The sequence below is a fragment of the Rattus norvegicus genome, chromosome 18 (genome assembly GCF_036323735.1).
Source record: "Rattus norvegicus strain BN/NHsdMcwi chromosome 18, GRCr8, whole genome shotgun sequence".
In the NCBI taxonomy this organism is placed as follows: domain Eukaryota; kingdom Metazoa; phylum Chordata; class Mammalia; order Rodentia; family Muridae; genus Rattus; species Rattus norvegicus.
In genome coordinates, this window is record NC_086036.1 from 42,780,278 (window position 1) to 42,800,032 (window position 19,755).

At 38.6% G+C, this 19,755-nt stretch overlaps 1 long non-coding RNA gene across 1 annotated transcript in view; it reads left to right on the top strand.

The window, feature by feature from the left end:
* The window catches only part of LOC108348790 (uncharacterized), a 134,134-nt gene extending 127,652 nt beyond the window's left edge, over window positions 1-6,482 (top strand). Inside the window, exon 4 of the long non-coding RNA XR_005496488.2 lies at window positions 6,341-6,482. This is a non-coding gene — a long non-coding RNA (uncharacterized LOC108348790). The remainder of the gene's footprint in view (window positions 1-6,340) is intronic.
* Window positions 6,483-19,755: the final 13,273 nt, after the last annotated feature.

Consider the following 19,755-nt stretch of genomic DNA (forward strand, 5'->3'; position numbering starts at 1 on the left):
TAAAACAAACAAACAAAAAACAACAGCAAAAACCTGTATCATTTTATAGTTATTTAAAAGCAGAGAGAACTTTCTCCAGTCAAAGCTAGCCTGCCTCTGCTCCCCGACTCCAACTTGCTTAGTGATTTGTAAATTTGATAGAGTTCTAATTTTATAGGAGCCCATCACAGCTGCCCAGTGTTTTGGAGAAGATTTTCAAATATAGAAATCTGAGTATTCAAATCTCTCAGGATAAAAGCTCTTTGGACCAAACTGATAATTTGTGTCTTTGAGATTTGTCTCATCTGAAGCAGGGGGATATCTTTTCACAACATTTACCACTGGTAAAAATTATACCAGAACTCCCAACTACTCCCCAAGGAGAACTTGAGGTTGACCAGTCCAGAATGAACTGTGTTAAATTCTCATTCTTTGTGGCAATGTTAGTTATAGTAAAAGTAGACTTGAAATGGTTCAAGTGTGTTCTGACACATAAGAACCTATGATAGATATATTGCCATTTTAATTTGAAACCCCATTTGTTCAAAAGGAAATGTAACCTGCAGGTTACTATTTTTAAAGCATTCATACCCGCCTTACCACAAACTCTTCACTCGAAATACAATAGTTATAAGACTTGATCTGTTGACAAGGTCTGTCTTTGAAGGAAATATGTTATCAACTAAACAAATATTATCTCATTAAGAGTGTTTTATGTCGTTTCTTAGTTTATTGAGGGGAGGGGGGAAGGCTCGTGCAAAACAGTTCCTGTGTGGAGGTCAGAGGGCAGAGGGCAATTTGTCAGATCATTCCTAAGTGGGTCCTAAGGATCAAACTCGGGTCTTAGGACTTAGCAAGCAAGTATACCTGCTGACTCACCTCGCTCTTTTGAAAGGTTTTGGTAGTTTCATATCAGAAGTGGTTAAAAATCATATGGCTGAAACGAATAAGTCTGTATGCATTTTTTTCAGTTTAACTAGAGGAATCATCTAGTACAGCTCTCAAAGCAAAACATAAAGCAAAAGCACATTAAAGAGGGTGAAAATAGTTTAGTATATTTTAATGTAGGTTTATTTATTTTTAGTATTCTTGATATTTCTGTTCACAGGGAAATACTGATTGAGGGTTCTGTTTCCCTCAAAGGCTAAAGCTGCATGACCTTCAAGGACTGATGGATAAGATGAGTGCAGACACTATCTAGAAGATGTTTTTGAAACCATAGTGAACATAGCCATCGCTGTATCAGTTCTTCCAAATGTAGAATCCTAGATGAGGGTGATACTCCCTACCTGTAATCTCAGTACTCCAGAGACTGAGGCAGGATTGAGAGTTCAAGGTCCACCTAAGATATATACTGAGACCTTGCCTTAAAAATAAACTATAGCAACATACAGATTTTGGGTTCTAGGCAGTGAGTTTTGCCTCTTGGATCTCAACACAGGACCAGGAATTCAGGATTTCTAATCAATCTCCAGGTAATTCTCATAAAGGATACTGTAGCTGTTCTTAAGGAACATTTCACTAAGGCGAGTGTTAAGGATGTCCCTAACAATAGTTGAAGTTTATGTATATCACACTCTTACTAAATATATACACATACAATCTTCAGTAAGTTTAGTTTGATCATGAGGAATGATAATGCTAATTCAAGACTCTTGGTTTTACAGACTACTCTTCTGCATACAAATCTGAATGTACCCTTGAGCTTATGATTTCTGCTTATTGGCTCCCAGGGAAAAGCAGAGCAGATAGTGAGGTCACTGAAGATGTTTCTGTTTGTGGTAGGGGGTCATAGCAGACCTATTCTAACACTCCTTCTAGTCTGTGTGTCTTGGACACAGGAAGCCTTAAATATAATTTATAGAGTCCAGAGAGCTGCTAACTATATTCTTGACAGTCCTAGTGGGCATTTGACTGAGACTTCTTATAGAGTCTTTGCAAGGCAAGGCATTTCTTTGGACCGATATTCATCTGTCAGAAAGTTGACTAGGTTTCCAGGAAAGCATTTTATAGACTTATATTTTTCTTCTTTTTCTTGCAGAGAAAGCAAAGCAAAACAAAACAAAATGAAATGAAATGAGACAAAGCAAGAGTGAACAGGGGAAATGGTAGTTGAGGTGTCCTAAGGCTCCGGAGGACCTGGTGTTCTCATACAGTGTAGGAGCTGGGTGAGCCTCATAGCCTCAGGAAGAGGGTCAAAGGAGACAAGCTAAAGGGAAGGAAGAGGGCACAAGTGCAGCAGCTCACATATCCGATTCAGCAAGGGCCGTGATATGATTTCTGTGTAGGTGCTGACACCCTGTTTCTCCCTCAGTCCAGGCAGTGACCATGGCTTGTGTCCTTGAGTTTGTTTTTCATGTGCCAAGTGGTAGAGGACAGAAAAAAAATTACGAGAAGAGTGTGGCTTTGCATCTGCAGTTACAAACTTTCGACAGGAAAAAGCAAACCCCTCAAGACAGACTGTATCACATTGAAAACTATCCAGAAAAGCTATGTCATATCTAGGAATAAAAATTCAAGAGATTTTTGCAGACCAGTAATCGTGCTATCAAAAAACTCTTTTGACCTTACGAACTCAATGAGAGAATTCAATAGAAACCCAGTTTTCATTCTGAAGACCATTTAAACAGAGGTACTGACTAGACATTTTAATAGTTGAAAACTGTTGTATCTTGGATTGAAAAATTGATTTACAGTAGATTTTAATGCTCCCAGCAAAAGATTTTTGGCATTTTATATCCCTCTGTTTGTCATTCTTGTGCACTGACACAGCTATGAATCTTGACTATAGCTCCATTTCCAGTTAATATAGATGTTCTACATGTAATCTTGGTCTCCACTCTCTCCTGGAAATTGAAAACATAGTAAAAGCAATCAAAAAGTCTTTCTAAAGTAAAAATATCAAAAGTAATCATAATAACACATCTTGTGTGCTGAAAGATATTGACCACATTTGTGGAAGGCACAGTGAGTACAGGTACACATGACGATTGAGTGTTGCATTTCTAGTTAACAAGGCCATCTATATTTTTCCCTACTGCCCCAGGAAATACTATATTTCATTAAAGTTTTGAAATAATTGAAGTCCCCTTCCATTGTAAGAAATAATAGACAAATCATATGCGTTGTTGTTTCTTATAATGTAATATACTGTAAAAGTGCAACTCTCTTATAATCTGGATATCTACATTAGTACAGTGAAGACAAGTGTTCCTCATTGTCTTGTTGTGCCCCATGGCCACTGAATATTACTAATACCCTTTTTCATTTCTAATTCTGTCATTTAAGGAAGGTCATACATTGACTCACTTAGTATAGATAGCTTTTTGAACTTAGCCCCTTTCACTGAGACAGATTTTTGAGAAACTGGTTGTTTTGTGTGTCAGTTTTTCATTTCATTTCACAGAATGCTGATTAGTGTTCCGTGTTGTAGCTGGAAACTTAAGTATTACCTGTTAAAGGGACCTGGATAATTCTGTTTTAAGCTATTGTGAGAGTAAGGCTGCTATAGACATTCATGCACAGGTCTTTGTGGGTAAGATACTTTTTTCATTTTGAGGGGCTATATTATGGGTAGGACAAGGGCTGAATCTTATGGTATCTACATGTTTAATTCATATATTTGCATATTTAATAATGCAAACCGTTCACCACAGTAGCTGTACCATTTTGTCTTCCCAACAGAAATGTCTTGAGTTTCTAGTTTCTCTACTATCCAGTGGGGTTAATTTAGGCTTCTGTGTTTATTGACACTCCTGTGCAGGTAGCTGGAGGTAAGGAACTGCTTCCCCCGGTCCACTACTGACCATGGGGCTGTGGAACGGAGTGGGTGGTTTTGGTATCACCAGGAAATAATGAAAGTCCTTATTCTCTACTCAGTCTCCTTGCATTCCAGCACAATAGAAATCCTGGTTTTTCTAGGTTGGTATAGTAGTTCAGGTTCTCCACTGAAGCTTCTCAAACACCACTCTCACAGGGTACTCAGGTCCCTAGTGTCTCCATTCCTTAATGTGAGCTATCTTGGTTGGCGTAGAATAGTTTATGATCCAAAATATTTCTGCTTTGCTAGGCTGGTACTCTCTTTGGAATCTCTGGTTTGGAAGAAAAGCATTCATTGAACACTGTAATTTTGTCCTTGTCTGTTAGTGTTGTTGGGGTTTTGGCTTCTTCAGCTCAGCAAATGAGGCAAAAAGAAAAGCAGAGAAACTGATGTGGTTGTGTTTCTTGAGTCCCTGAAGTCACTAAGCAAGAGAATGGCCTTGGAGCTTGCTTACTCTTTTGTACCTATTAGTATATATGTTTTCTATTAATTTTCCTATTTATACATGCTCAATTATTAGGAACTGTAGAAATCAACACTTAACCCAAAATTTAAAAACATTCTTTCAAGGTTGGAACCTCTGTCTCTTTCTTTTAAATTCAGAAACATTAATTTATAATTTAAAGCCATGCTCAATAGGAACAAAACAGTTCTCCCTCCCTGAGTTTGTTATAGAATTGGGAGCCCAGGATCTTCCCACCCAGTGTCTTTCATGAGTGACAGCTGGATATATATCAGCTGAGGAGGCATATAATATATAAGCAATACTTTCTTTTTTACTTTTTCATGGCCTGGCAGATTATAGTTTTGATGGCTTTATCCCTTTTCTTTGGAAAAGCTAGGAAAGGTGAGTCTCTTAGCACTTAACATCTGCACTCAATTAAATGGTCAAGAAGCAGACATGAAGACATGCAGAACAGCTGATAGTTACAAGAGAAGAGGTGAGGAAGAAAAGGGCAAGGACGAGATCTGCCAGGTATTTTGTCACAGCACATCACTTAACTAAGGTGACACTACTTCAGCTGCCAAGAGAAGCCTTCCTTGAGTTTCTAACCCTGTGAAGAGTATGTCAGATAAATGCAGGTTTTTTCAGAATGAAGACCTTTGCCTCCGAGTGGTACTTGCTGAATGTGAAATTGTTTACTTATCTGTTCCTAGTAGATTAACACAAAATCATACTGGAATGTTTTATAAATCATCTGGGGGGAGGGGAAGGAATCACTGTTTAGGTTAATAAGAGTGCCATTCTGTATTCTGTGCATTGACTTATTGTCAGAAACAGTTCAGCTCTTCATGGCAAGGTTCACTGCATTTGCTTTGGTCCACCACGCATGCTGAAGAAGCCTCATCCTGCACATTATCTCAGAAGAATAAATATACCACTTGGAACTATTATGTTATTTGCCATTAACTATCACACAAAGATGAGATTTTATCATTTGTATTGGGTTTCTATTTTGACTCTGTCCTAATTACGGTTCTAATTTTCTAATTGTACTATTGTTATTTTCTTCTTAAATTAAAATAAATAAAATAAAAATTAAATTAAAATAAACCATATATAGCCTGACTGGTATAACCAATAAGTCCATATATGTAGACATACATACATAGAGACACCCATAGACACAGGCACACACACACACACACACACACACACACACACACACACTCACATGCATGTAGGTACTTACTCACTCAAACACATATATGGTAAAACAATAAAAGTTTAACTCTTGTTCCCATCCCAATCTGGTGCGGATGATCAGAAAGCAGTTATTTTTCTTTTCAAAATGGCTTAGAGAATGGATGTCTTCTAACTTCTAGCACGGGTCTTGGCCATTATTCTATATATTTTTTCCTTTTAAAAAATTGTCTGCCATAACATTACAAACTATTCTGCATATATCTAAGGTCATGAGATTTTTTTTTAAAGTTCAAATGGATTTTTTAATAAGAGATCATGCTTGGGGAAGTATCTGGGCTATGGTCTAATTTTACATCTAGATAAAAGTAACTATATAGATGTTATGTGAACGATTTCAACGTTTGGAATTTTACTTTATCAATGACAGTTCTCTTGCCTGTGAAAGTCTGTGGACTCACGCCTGGGACTTGGAAGGGCCTAAAATTTTGATGGGTGACATGGGTAACATGGAACCACTTTGTATTGTTCTGGGAACCAATTCTGTCATCAGCTTACTACTTCTTAAAATTTTTTATTACAAAATCATCAAATGCATAGAACCTTGAAGGCACTAATGAAAACACAAAGTCTCATCCTATCTCTGGAAATCCTCTAGACAAGATAAGAAAATTTGAAACAGAGGGAGATGACAGAAATACCTCAAGTGATCTTGTAATTTATTTTAGCTTTGATGAAGATCTGTAACTTTTGACCTCAGAGTACATATGAGGTGTAGTGTTAAGACTCATTGGTATGTTACAGGAATTCGCCATCTTGGGAGGCCTGGAATTGCAATATTCAAAATGTGAAACAGATCTGACACAGAGGGGATTAATCTAAAACTTTTTTTTCAGGGGTCAAACTGCAGGAAGGAAAAGCTAGCACATTAAAGGTGATCTTCAAATAGACCCTAACATTAAAATGACCTCCAGCAGGAATCCCATGGCTGGGCCCATATCCAAATGAAATAAAGTCAGTAAGTATGTCAAAGACTTATCTACTCTCATGTTTCTTGAAGTCCTCTTCTCACAATAGCCAAGATCTAGAATCAGACTACATATCTAATAACATGAATGTTATATATACCACAGAAGATGCAGTATATAAATGAATAGTATTCACCCATAAAAACAGAATGAAACCCAGTCATTCACGACAATATGCACAGGTCCAACAAGTAATTATGTGAAATAAGCCATATGAGGAGAGACAAATACCATAATTTGTAATTTAAATCATGTTGATGCCATAGAAGTACAGATTAATGGTGATCATTAGGGATGATGGGTGGGGGTGATGGGCAGAGATTGTTCAACAGATAGGTCCAGAGTCCAAGTTGAGAAGGAGCCTGCATGGGTACACAGATGTATGGTAGCACAAACATATTTAGCAATTATGTGTTGTGTATTTGAAAATAGCCAGAGGAGAAATTTGGAGATTCTCTTGCTACCAATACATGATAATTAGTAGTGCGGAATTTATTACCTACTATTGACACACATGGAAACGCAAGTGCGGTAGTGCTTTACTGTTATACAAAAGTTCAAGATCAGGTATATCCTTGTGTCTCTGTTTAACAGAATTCATCACTAACAGTCAATATTGGCTGGTGACAGGACATGGTGGCTTGTACATATAATCCCAATACTGGAAAGGCTGAGTCAGAAGGATTGCTGTGACTTGGAGGCCAGCTTGGGCTACACACTGAGTTGAAGTCATCATGGATAATAGAATGAAAGCCCTTCAAAAACAAAAACAAAAATTGAAAGAAACTCCAAAACAAAGCAATAAAGCACAGCACAGCCTTGGTCATCTTACATGGGAGTATTCCCTCTGGTCCATAGACCCACTGAGCATAGCATTCCTTTCAGGCCAATATATACAGTGATACTGTGGCTTCCATAGTGACATAGAAAACAGTCATGACAAAAGACTTCTCAATGGCATGTCTTAAAGCTAGTGGCTTACTTTCCAATACTTTATAAATGTGTACAGCTCCAATCGTAAGGCTTGTCTGATATGTTTACATAATGTATTAATAAAGAGAAGAGACTTGACTGTGATAGGTTGTTGATTTTTAAACATAGAAATAAAACACAGTGTACAGTTAATCACTTTAAAGTTAGGAGTCAGTGGCATTTAGTACAATGAGATGTGGGATAACTGTTATTCTTTTCTATCTTAGAAAGAAATACTCTATCTCTTTACAGAATACCCCAATCCATTAGTTGGCCAGTCTGCATTATTATTTTACCTATTTTTTTAAAAATTTTCTCTCTATGTATTTTCAAACTTTTGAGAGACCACAAATGGGACTGATTTTGAAATTTTAACTTTTTAGTTTTTTTATCACATTATGTAGAAATAGCATTTCATTTAGATGTTGGCCTTGCATCACACTTGCTTTATAACTCGATTCTAGGACATATGATGAAGATACTTTGGAAAAGTCTGTGTAAGCTGCAAATAGTGACAATTGAGTAGAATGCTAGTAAGTATTCAGCAACTGGCGCTCCATGGAACTCTCTCCTATTTTAAGGAGAAAATGTCTAAAATAATGGTTTTCAGACCTTCGATAAAGAAAGGCCAGTATTGCAACCATGTGAGAAGGGAGGTGAGAGTCAGCTTTGGGGTCATAGCTTCTTGTCCCAATGGAGGAGATTTCCAGGACACAGTGTTAGGAGGTAGAAACTGGGACGACCCTGGCGGGGTAAAGAAGGTGAGGAGCTAGGTGAGGTTAATTAAGGTAATTCTAATTTGCGGTAGAATGTCACAGTGAGCGGAACTAACACACAAATCCACAGGTCTGCAGAGGGCTCTCCTGAGCCCTTTTCACGGGATTGATCTGTACAGATCTGACAAGAACTATCTAATAATAAAGAATTATTGCAGCAGTTTCTAAGCTCACGTAGGCTTGGGTATGACCTGCATTCTCAGAAGCATAGGAGAATCAGATTATATCCATGGAGCACAGAGTAGTAGAATCTTCTAAAAGAGATTACTTTATAAGGAATAGTGATTAGCCCGAGACTTCACTAAAGATGGCTTTAGACCTCCCCATATCAAAGAATAAAAGGAAACCCAGAGAACTTGTGATTCTAAGTAACTTAGCACTAGTCTATGAAAACCAAGTTGCAGATGCCTCTCTAATCCCCATGAAATTTGGAGATTTTCCCGAAGGCATTTAATTTGGAAATATATTTCCAAACTTTAACCCACTGAATAGCCCAGCTACATAACACAGTGTTCTGCAGAGTTAGCTGCCCTTGACTCCTGTGACCACGTCTCAGAAGGATCCATGGTTTGCTGCTCTATGTGAGGACCTCTTACAGCATATTGGTAGCCCAGGAAAACATCCAAATTCAAATTCAGATTTCATGGGGGTTTCTACCATCATGACATGTTGATCAACGTGTGAATCAAACATTGATACCTAATATACACTGAAGTAGACACAATGAAGTGTTCTGCATGGGCTTTGTCTGACGCTTTATTGTTCTTTTGGTTTACTTGGTACCATGTAACCCTGGATTGAAATGTTGCCAATCCTATATTAATGATCAGTATTTCTCTAAGTTCTCCTTATATTTTTCTCCCTGTATGTGTATTTGACTACACAGTGCTGGTATTTATGACTGTACCTATTATTTAGTTTTTTATTTCTTTCTCTTTCAAGAATAGATTGTGTTATTGTTGTTGTTGTCTTAGATTCGGCTTCAGTTTCACTAGTTTTTAGTTTTTCCTTTCAGGTAGCTGCTGATTGTACATAAGTTTTTTTTAATTTTAGTTTTTATTTTTATTCAAATTAAACATAACTTCTGTTTTCAAATTTCCATTTTAAATAACATTTTTCATTTTGTTGATGTCCCTCCTATATTCATTTAACATCTCTACTTTTAAATCCTCAAATACTTATAATAGTTTAAAATTTGTCATTATCTTCCAGTTTAAAGGATATTATTGCTGTAATTTTTCTGTTGAGTGGTATTTCCCCCTTATTTTTAGTTGGCATATTTTGATGTTTGGCTTACAGTTTTCAAAATCAGTATTAGATGCTAAATGCTGTGGGTGCTGCATTACTAAGAAGCTCTGTAACAAGGCTTGCATTGCTTATGGAAGGCAGAAGCCTTACTGGATCTTCAGTTCGAACTTGCAGGCTGAGTTGAGGCCTTTTGGTTGGACTCTACTTAGAGTTGTTTTGTGCCATGATGTTAGTTGCTGCCTACAGGAACATGCAGGATTATATATTTAGTCTATATTTAGACTCGAGGTTACTCACATGTGGGTTTCTGGTAGTTTATTTTTTATTTTTTATTTTTTATTAACTTGAGTATTTCTTATATACATTTCAAGTGTTATTCCCTTTCCCGGTTTCCGGACAAACATCCCCCTCCCACCTCCCCTTCCTTATGGGTGTTCCCCTCCCAACCCTCCCCCCATTGCCGCCCTCCCCCCATAGTCTAGTTCACTGGGGGTTCAGTCTTAGCAGGACCCAGGGCTTCCCCTTCCACTGGTGCTCTTACTAGGATATTCATTGCTACCTATGGGGTCAGAGTCCAGGGTCAGTCCATGTATAGTCTTTAGGTAGTGGCTTAGTCCCTGGAAGCTCTGGTTGCTTGACATTGTTGTACTTTTGGGGTCTCGAGCACCTTCAAGCTCTTCCAGTTCTTTCTCTGATTCCTTCAACGGGGGACCTATTCTCAGTTCAGTGGTTTGCTGCTGGCATTCGCCTCTGTATTTGCTGTATTCTGGCTGTGTCTCTCAGGAGCGATCTACATCCGACTCCTGTCGGTCTGCACTTCTTTGCTTCATCCATCTTGTCTAATTGGGTGGCTGTATATGTATGGGCCACATGTGGGGCAGGCTCTGAATGGGCGTTCCTTCAGTCTCTGTTTTAATCTTTGCCTCTCCCTTCCCTGCCAAGGGTATTCTTTTTCCTCATTTAAAGAAGGAGTGAAGCATTCACATTTTGATCATCCATCTTGAGTTTCGTTTGTTCTAGGGATCTAGGGTAATTCAAGCATTTGGGCTAATAGCCACTTATCAATGAGTGCATACCATGTATGTCTTTCTGTGATTGGGTTAGCTCACTCAGGATCATATTTTCCAGTTCCAACCATTTGCCTACGAATTTCATAAACTCGTTGTTTTTGATAGCTGAGTAATATTCCATTGTGTAGATGTACCACATTTTCTGTATCCATTCCTCTGTTGAAGGGCATCTGGGTTCTTTCCATTTTCTGGCTATTATAAATAAGGCTGCGATGAACATAGTGGAGCACGTGTCTCTTTTATATGTTGAGGCATCTTTTGGGTATATGCCCAAGACAGGTATAGCTGGATCCTCAGGCAGTTCAATGTCCAATTTTCTGAGGAACCTCCAGACTGATTTCCAGAATGGTTTTACCAGTCTGCAGTCCAACCAACAATGGAGGAGTGTTCCTCTTTCTCCGCATCCTCGCCAGCATCTGCTGTCACCTGAGTTTTTGATCTTAGCCATTCTCACTGGTGTGAGGTGAAATCTCAGGGTTGTTTTGATTTGCATTTCCCTTATGACTAAAGATGTTGAACATTTCTTTAGGTGTTTCTCAGCCATTCGGCATTCCTCAGCTGTGAATTCTTTGTTTAGCTCTGAACCCCATTTTTTAATAGGGTTATTTGTTACCCTGTGGTCTAACTTCTTGAGTTCTTTGTATATTTTGGATATAAGGCCTCTATCTGTTGTAGGATTGGTAATGATCTTTTCCCAATCTGTTGGTTGCCGTTTTATCCTAACCACAGTGTCCTTTGCCTTACAGAAGCTTTGCAGTTTTATGAGATCCCATTTGTCAATTCTTGATCTTAGAGCATAAGCCATTGGTGTTTTGTTCAGGAAATTTTTTCCAGTGCCCATGTGTTCCAGATGCTTCCCTAGTTTTTCTTCTATTAGTTTGAGTGTGTCTGGTTTGATGTGGAGGTCCTTGATCCACTTGGACTTAAGCTTTGTACAGGGTGATAAGGATGGATCGATCTGCATTCTTCTACATGTTGCCCTCCAGTTGAACCAGCACCATTTGCTGAAAATGCTATCTTTTTTCCATTGGATGGTTTTGGCTCCTTTGTCAAAAATCAAGTGACCATAGGTGTGTGGGTTCATTTCTGGGTCTTCAATTCTATTCCATTGGTCTATCTGTCTGTCTCTGTACCAATACCATGCAGTTTTTATCACTATTGCTCTGTAATACTGCTTGAGTTCAGGGATAGTGATTCCCCCTGAAGTCCTTTTATTGTTGAGGATAGCTTTAGCTATCCTGGGGTTTTTGTTATTCCAGATGAATTTGCAAATTGTTCTGTCTAACTCTTTGAAGAATTGGATTGGTATTTTGATGGGGATTGCATTGAATCTGTAGATTGCTTTTGGTAAAATGGCCATTTTTACTATATTAATCCTGCCAATCCATGAGCATGGGATATCTTTCCATCTTCTGAGGTCTTCTTCAATTTCTTTCCTCAGTGTCTTGAAGTTCTTATTGTACATATCTTTTACTTGCTTGGTTAAAGTCACACCAAGGTACTTTATATTATTTGGGTCTATTATGAAGGGTGTCGTTTCCCTAATTTCTTTCTCGGCTTGTTTCTCTTTTGTATAGAGGAAGGCAACTGATTTATTTGAGTTAATTTTATACCCAGCCACTTTGCTGAAGTTGTTTATCAGCTTTAGTAGTTCTCTGGTGGAACTTTTGGGATCACTTAAATATACTATCATGTCGTCTGCAAATAGTGATATTTTGACCTCTTCTTTTCCGATCTGTATCCCCTTGATCTCCTTTTGTTGTCTGATTGCTCTGGCTAGAACTTCAAGAACTATATTGAATAAGTAGGGAGAGAGTGGGCAGCCTTGTCTAGTCCCTGATTTTAGTGGGATTGCTTCAAGTTTCTCTCCATTTAGTTTAATGTTAGCAACTGGTTTGCTGTATATGGCTTTTACTATGTTCAGGTATGGGCCTTGAATTCCTATTCTTTCCAGGACTTTTATCATGAAGGGGTATTGAATTTTGTTAAATGCTTTCTCAGCGTCTAATGAAATGATCATGTGGTTTTGTTCTTTCAGTTTGTTTATATAATGGATCACGTTGATGGTATTCCGTATATTAAACTATCCCTGCATGCCTGGGATGAAGCCTACCTGGTCATGGTGGATGATTGTTTTGATGTGCTCTTGGATTCGGTTTGCCAGAATTTTATTGAGTATTTTTGCATCGATATTCATAAGGGAAATTGGTCTGAAGTTCTCTTTCTTTGTTGTGTCTTTGTGTGGTTTAGGTATAAGAGTAATTGTGGCTTCGTAGAAGGTATTCGGTAGTGATCCATCTGTTTCAATTTTGTGGAATAGTTTGGATAATATTGGTATGAGGTCTTCTATGAAGGTTTGATAGAATTCTGCACTAAACCCGTCTGGACCTGGGCTCTTTTTGGTTGGGAGACCTTTAATGACTGCTTCTATTTCCTTAGGAGTTATGGGGTTGTTTAACTGGTTTATCTGTTCCTGATTTAACTTCGGTACCTGGTATCTGTCTAGGAAATTGTCCATTTCCTGAAGATTTTCAAGTTTTGTTGAATATAGGTTTTTATACTAAGATCTGATGATTTTTTGAATTTCCTCTGAATCTGTTGTTATGTCTCCCTTTTCATTTCTGATTTTGTTAATTTGGACACACTCTCTGTGTCCTCTCGTTAGTCTGGGTAAGGGTTTATCTATCTTGTTGATTTTCTCAAAGAACCAACTTTTGGTTCTGTTGATTCTTTCTATGGTCCTTTTTGTTTCTACTTGGTTTATTTCAGCTCTGAGTTTGATTATTTCCTGCCTTCTACTCCTCCTGGGTGTATTTGCTTCTTTTTGTTCTAGAGCTTTTAGGTGTGCTGTCAAGCTGCTGATATATGCTCTTTCCTGTTTCTTTCTGCAGGCACTCAGTGCTATGAGTTTTCCTCTTAGCACAGCTTTCATTGTGTCCCATAAGTTTGGGTATGTTGTACCTTCATTTTCATTAAATTATAAAAAGTTTTTAATTTCTTTCTTTATTTCTTCCTTGACCAGGTTATCATTGAGTAGAGCATTGTTCAATTTCCACGTATATGTGGGCATTCTTCCCTTATTGTTATTGAAGACCAGTTTTAGGCCGTGGTGGTCCGATAGCACGCATGGGATTATTTCTATCTTTCTGTACCTGTTGAGGCCCATTTTTTGACCAATTATATGGTCAATTTTGGAGAAAGTACCATGAGGAGCTGAGAAGAAGGTATATCCTTTTGCTTTTGGATAGAATGTTCTATAAATATCTGTTAAGTCCATTTGGCTCATGACTTCTCTTAGTCTGTCTACATCTCTGTTTAATTTCTGTTTCCATGATCTGTCCATTGATGAGAGTGGGGTGTTGAAATCTCCCACTATTATTGTGTGAGGTGCAATGTGTGTTTTGAGCTTTAGTAAGGTTTCTTTTACATATGTAGGTGCCCTTGTATTTGGGGCATGGATATGTAGGATTGAGACTTCATCTTGGTGGATTTTTCCTTTGATGAATATGAAGTGTCCTTCCTTATCTTTTTTGATGACTTTTAGTTGGAAATTGATTTTATTTGATATTAGAATGGCTACTCCAGCTTGCTTCTTCTGACCATTTGCTTGGAAAGTTGTTTTCCAGCCTTTCACTCTGAGGTAGTGTCTGTCTTTGTCTCTGAGGTGTGTTTCCTGTAGGCAGCAGAATGCAGGGTCCTCGTTGCATATCCAGTTTGTTAATCTATGTCTTTTTATTGGGGAGTTGAGGCCATTGATATTGAGAGATATTAAGGAATAGTGATTATTGCTTCCCGTTATATTCATATTTGGAAGTGAGGTTATGTTTGTGTGCTTTCATTCTCTTTGTTTTGTTGCCAAGACGATTAGTTTCTTGCTTCTTCTAGGGTATAGCTTGCCTCCTTATGTTGGGCTTTACCATTTATTATCCTTTGTAGTGCTGGATTTGTAGAAAGATATTGTATAAATTTGGTTTTGTCATGGAATATCTTGGTTTCTCCATCAATGTTAATTGAGAGTTTTGCTGGATACAGTAACCTGGGCTGGCATTTGTGTTCTCTTAGGGTCTGTATGACGTCAGTCCAGGATCTTCTGGCCTTCATAGTTTCTGGCGCGAAGTCTGGTGTGATTCTGATAGGTCTCCCTTTATATGTTACTTGACCTTTTTCCCTTACTGCTTTTAATATTCTTTCTTTATTTTGTGCGTTTGGTGTTTTGACAATTATGTGACGGGAGGTGTTTCTTTTCTGGTCCAATCTATTTGGAGTTCTGTAGGCTTCTTGTATGTCTATGGGTATCTCTTTTTTTAGGTTAGGGAAGTTTTCTTTTATGATTTTGTTGAACATATTTACTGGTCCTTTGAGCTGGGAGTCTTCACTCTCTTCTATACCTATTATCCTTAGGTTTGATCTTCTCATTGAGTCCTGGATTTCCTGTATGTTTTGGACCAGTAGCTTTTTCTGCTTTACATTATCTTTGACAGTTGAGTCAATGATTTCTATGGAATCTTCTGCTCCTGAGATTCTCTCTTCCATCTCTTGTATTCTGTTGGTGAAGCTTGTATCTACAGCTCCTTGTCTCTTCTTTTGGTTTTCTATATCCAGGGTTGTTTCCATGTGTTCTTTCTTGATTGCTTCTATTTCCATTTTTAATTCCTTCAACTGTTTGATTGTGTTTTCCTGGAATTCTTTCAGGGATTTTTGAGTCTCCTCTCTATGGGCTTCTACTTGTTTATTTATGTTTTCCTGGAATTCTTTCAGGCATTTTTGCCATTCCTCTCTGTAGGCTTCTACTTGTTCTCTAAGGGAGTTCTTCACGGCTTTCTTGAAGTCCTCCAGCATCATGATCAAAAATGATTTTGAAACTAGATCTTGCTTTTCTGGTGTGTTTGCATATTCCATTTTTGTTTTGATGGGAGAATTGGGCTCCGATGATGCCATGTAGTCTTGGTTTCTGTTGCTTGGGTTCCTGCGCTTGCCTCTCGCCATCAGATTATCTCTAGTGTTACTTTGTTCTGCTATTTCTGACAGTGGCTAGACTGTCCTATAAGCCTGTGTGTCAGGAGTGCTGTAGACCTGTTTTCCTCTCTTTCAGTCAGTTATGGGGACAGAGTGTTCTGCTTTCGGGCGTGTAGTTTTTCCTCTCTACAGGTCTTCAGCTGTTCCTGTGGGCCTGTGTCTTGAGTTCACCAGGCAGCTTTCTTGCAGCAGACAATTTGGTCTTACCTGTGGTCCCGAGGCTCAAGTTCGCTCGTGGGGTGCTGCCCAGGGGCTCTCTGCAGCGGCAGCAACCAGGAAGACCTGTGCCGCCCCTTCCGGGAGCTTCAGTGCACCAGGGTTCCAGTTGGTCTTTGGCTTTTTCCTCTGGCGTCCGAGATGTGTGTGCAGAGAGCAGTCTCTTCTGGTTTCCCAGGCTTGTCTGCCTCTCTGAAGGTTTAGCTCTCCCTCCCACGGGATTTGGGTGCAGAGAACTGTTTATCCGGTCTGTTTCCTTCAGGTTCCGGCCGTGTCTCAGGCAGGCGTCCTGCCGCTCCTGGGCCCTCCCCCACGGGAGCCCAGAGGCCTTATTCAGTTTCCTCTTGGGCCAGGGATGTGGGCAGGGGTGAGCAGTGTTGGTGGTCTCTTCTGCTCTGCAGCCTCAGGAGTGCCCACCTGACCAGGCGGTTGGGTCTCTCTCTCTATCACGGGGTCTGGGAGCAGAGAGCTGGTAGTTTATTTTTATTAAAAAATTTAACTTTTACTTTTCAAGACTTATTTTTACATTATGTATATGAATATTTGTCTTCATGTTTGTATATGTGCCACACGTGTGCCTGATAATCATAGAGGCCAAAAGATGTTGTCAGAGCTCCCTGGAACTGGAGCTACAGATGGCTGAGAACCACCTGATGTCGTGCTGGGAACTGTGCGGATTCTGTGCACGAGCAGCAAGTGCTCTAAACCGCTGACCCATCTTTCCATCCCCATTTCTTTCCTTTTTTAAAATATCTTATTAGTTAAATCATTATTCCATATATTCTGTCACCACCTCATACCATTAACCTACCATCCAATACTAATCATCCACCAGGGTTCTCAAAAACCTTTAGGATATCACACCAGAAAGAATTACTCTCAAGCCACCCTGTCCCAACTAATCCCATTTCTTTCCTTTTAATGAATCATGTGACCAATTCTTCTGGCCTTTTTTAGCCTGCTCTGTTGTCTTACTTCTGTATTTTCTTCCTCACTATTCCCTCTTGTCTATTGAACTTTTTCTTTTCTGTGTTTTTGAGCTTGTCTCCAGCAGTAAACATAGAAATAAATAGGACATAAATTTCATATCACCTGTTGTCAGAGCTCAAAGGTCACAGCCTGGTACCATTCATTGTCCTGTGGCTGGAAATGGTTATGTCTCATAATTTTGTCAAGAATTATGTTATTTGAAATGACAGTTTTCAATCTGATATTCACTAGGCTATTGTAGCCAACATCAGTGACTCCTTACTTACACATCCTTTTCAAATATACCAAGTTTTCATAATGGTCCACTTACCATTCATTATATTCTGGAACATTCTTTACAGATTTCCATGGGTGCCTTCTTGACATTCAGATCTCCGTTGAAATAGAACTTTTGTGAAGGCTGTGTTTAAAGTAACCCACCTCTTTGTGGTCACTATTTTAGTACAGCCTTCACTGCCACCTGCAGTTCCTGCTTTCATTCCTCTGCCTCTCACCTGTTCCTCATTAGAATGCAAACTCTTTGTAAGCAAGGTCCTTTTCAGACATGTTTTCTGCAAACACACCCCAAGCTAACACAGTGAGCTGCACTGATGTGCTTGCTGGTAGTTGTTTAAGCTTGTTGCTTAAAGGATTTGGTTTACAGATTGGTATTAAACCTCCTGAGGAACAAGCAGCAGGTTGTGAGTTTAATCCCCAGCAGAGAAAAAAAACCCAAAAACAAAAACCCAAAACATTCACTCACAGAGTAAATGAACGGAGAGTGCACAGGGTTGCCACAGGAGAAGGCAGCTATTCAGAGAATTGAATTGGCTGTGGCCCTGGAGCAACTCACGTGATAGTCATCTTTATTCCGAATCTTCTTGATAGAACAGCTTCTCGTTTGTTGTTATTGTTTGTTTGCTTGTTTGTTCTTACCAGGCATTGTGAAAATATTCCTACTTCATTTAAAAACGTTTTAGGAAATACTTCATTCTTTTAACTGTACAAAGTAAAGAGGTTTCCTTATACATTCCCATGCATGCATCAGCACTTCGGTCATATTTAATTCCCACAGTCGAAGATGCATGGTTTTAGCACAGCACATGCTCCATGTTTGTATTTACTCTCATAGAAAATACTGGAGCAATTTTTTGTCAGAATACAGGTTTCAAATACTTAGGGATATAGTCAATTGGATTCATCGAGCTCTCTTCATGGTAGGGACCTACCTAAAAAGACTAGCAGGGCTTTAGTTAAGACTTTTACATTCCTTGCCCAGCTTTTGAATCCTGTAATTGGTCTTTGTTTTGAGTTAATTAATCATTTATTTGCTGTGCATGTGTATGAAGAATGTGTGCACATGTGTGGAACAGATGCATGTGTGAAAGCAAGAGGAGAACTCTGTGGACTTGATTCATCCCTCCCCTCTTATAAGGCTTATGATTGAGATACATACAATACACAATAAATAAGATGAAACTGGGCATCTAATCATACCAGATTAGATGAAATTATAGTTCAAAACAAGTAAAATACAAAACTATTTTGGGACATTTAGGTTTGATCATTTATTCTGAAATAAGTACAGCAGTTTTTGTTTTTGTGTGTGTGTGTGTGTGTTTTTTTTTTTTTTTTTTTTTTTTTTTTTTACTATTTCTATGGAGAGGGCACAAAATGTCATTTTCCCAGGGAGTCACATACTTAATGCTTTATTGCCTCCAGGTTAACTATTTTAAAGGTGCCTTTTCTATGAAGCCTTTGTTGGTCACCCTATCCGAAATGAAATACCAGAATATGTATTATCCATTTCTTGCCTGTCATTACTATTAATTTATACTTGGTAGTCATCATTTGACATACTCTATGCTATATGTGTTGTGTTCTTTGCTTGTTACCTTCACTAGAATGTAAGGTCTGTGAAGATAGAACTCTTTGCTTTGCATGTTAAAATTTCTTTCTGTTCCTCTAATGCCCAGAGTGGTTCCTAACATAATGCCAGACACCCTGTAAGTTCTTCTGGTTGAATGGGTAAATGTATTAAAAGAAAATTGCGGGTTGAGGATTTAGCTCAGTGGTAGAGTGCTTGCCTAGCAAGCACAAGGCCCTAGGTTCGGTCCCCAGCTCCAAAAAAAAAAAAAAAAAAAAAAAAAAAAAAAAAAAAAAAAGGAAAAAAAAAGAAAATAGCAGCAAGGTGTGTAATATACCACTATTTGTCTGCAACATGGGGAAAATAAGTTTATACATGCTGTTATAATATATAAAAATTCCCTGAAAGGGATCATAAGGAAGGGACCATGGACTGACCGAGACAGGAGATCTGGGGACTAGGATTGTTCATTGCATATTTTCAATATATGTCAGGCTTGAGTTATGTGAATTGATTATCAATTTCAAATAGTAACCAAAAGTAAAATAATCTTAAAACACTAGAAAGTGGAAGGTATACAGAAAAGGTATGTAACATGTACAGGCCTCTGGTGGAGAAACTGAGGCAGAAACATTGTCCTTGCAGGATGGGTGGAATGGCAGCAGAGAAAATTAGTGAACAAGACCAACATGTATGCTCTAGATCTAGAAAAACACACTTCTCACTTCTCAGTTACTTTTCTGTTGCTGTGATAAAATACCACAACCAAAGGCAACTTATTAAAGAAAGAGTTTATTTTGTCTTATAGTTAATGAGGAATGTCCATTTTGGTGGGAGGAGGCATGGTAGCAGTAACAGGAAATTGTGAGATCATCTCTTCAACCTTAATCATGAAGCAGAGAGAGTAAGTAGGCTGGAAATGGGGCCAGACTGTAAACACTGTAAGCTAGTGGTTCTCAACTTTCTTTTTTTTTTAAATTTTTTTATTATATACTTCTTTACTTACATTTCAAAGGTTATTCCTCTTCCCGGTTTCCTGTCCATAAGCTCCCATTCCCTCTGCTCCCCCTCCCCCATCTGGGTATTCCCTCTATACATCCCCCTTATTGTCCTCTCCCATATTCCCCTGCACTGGGGGTCCAACCTTGG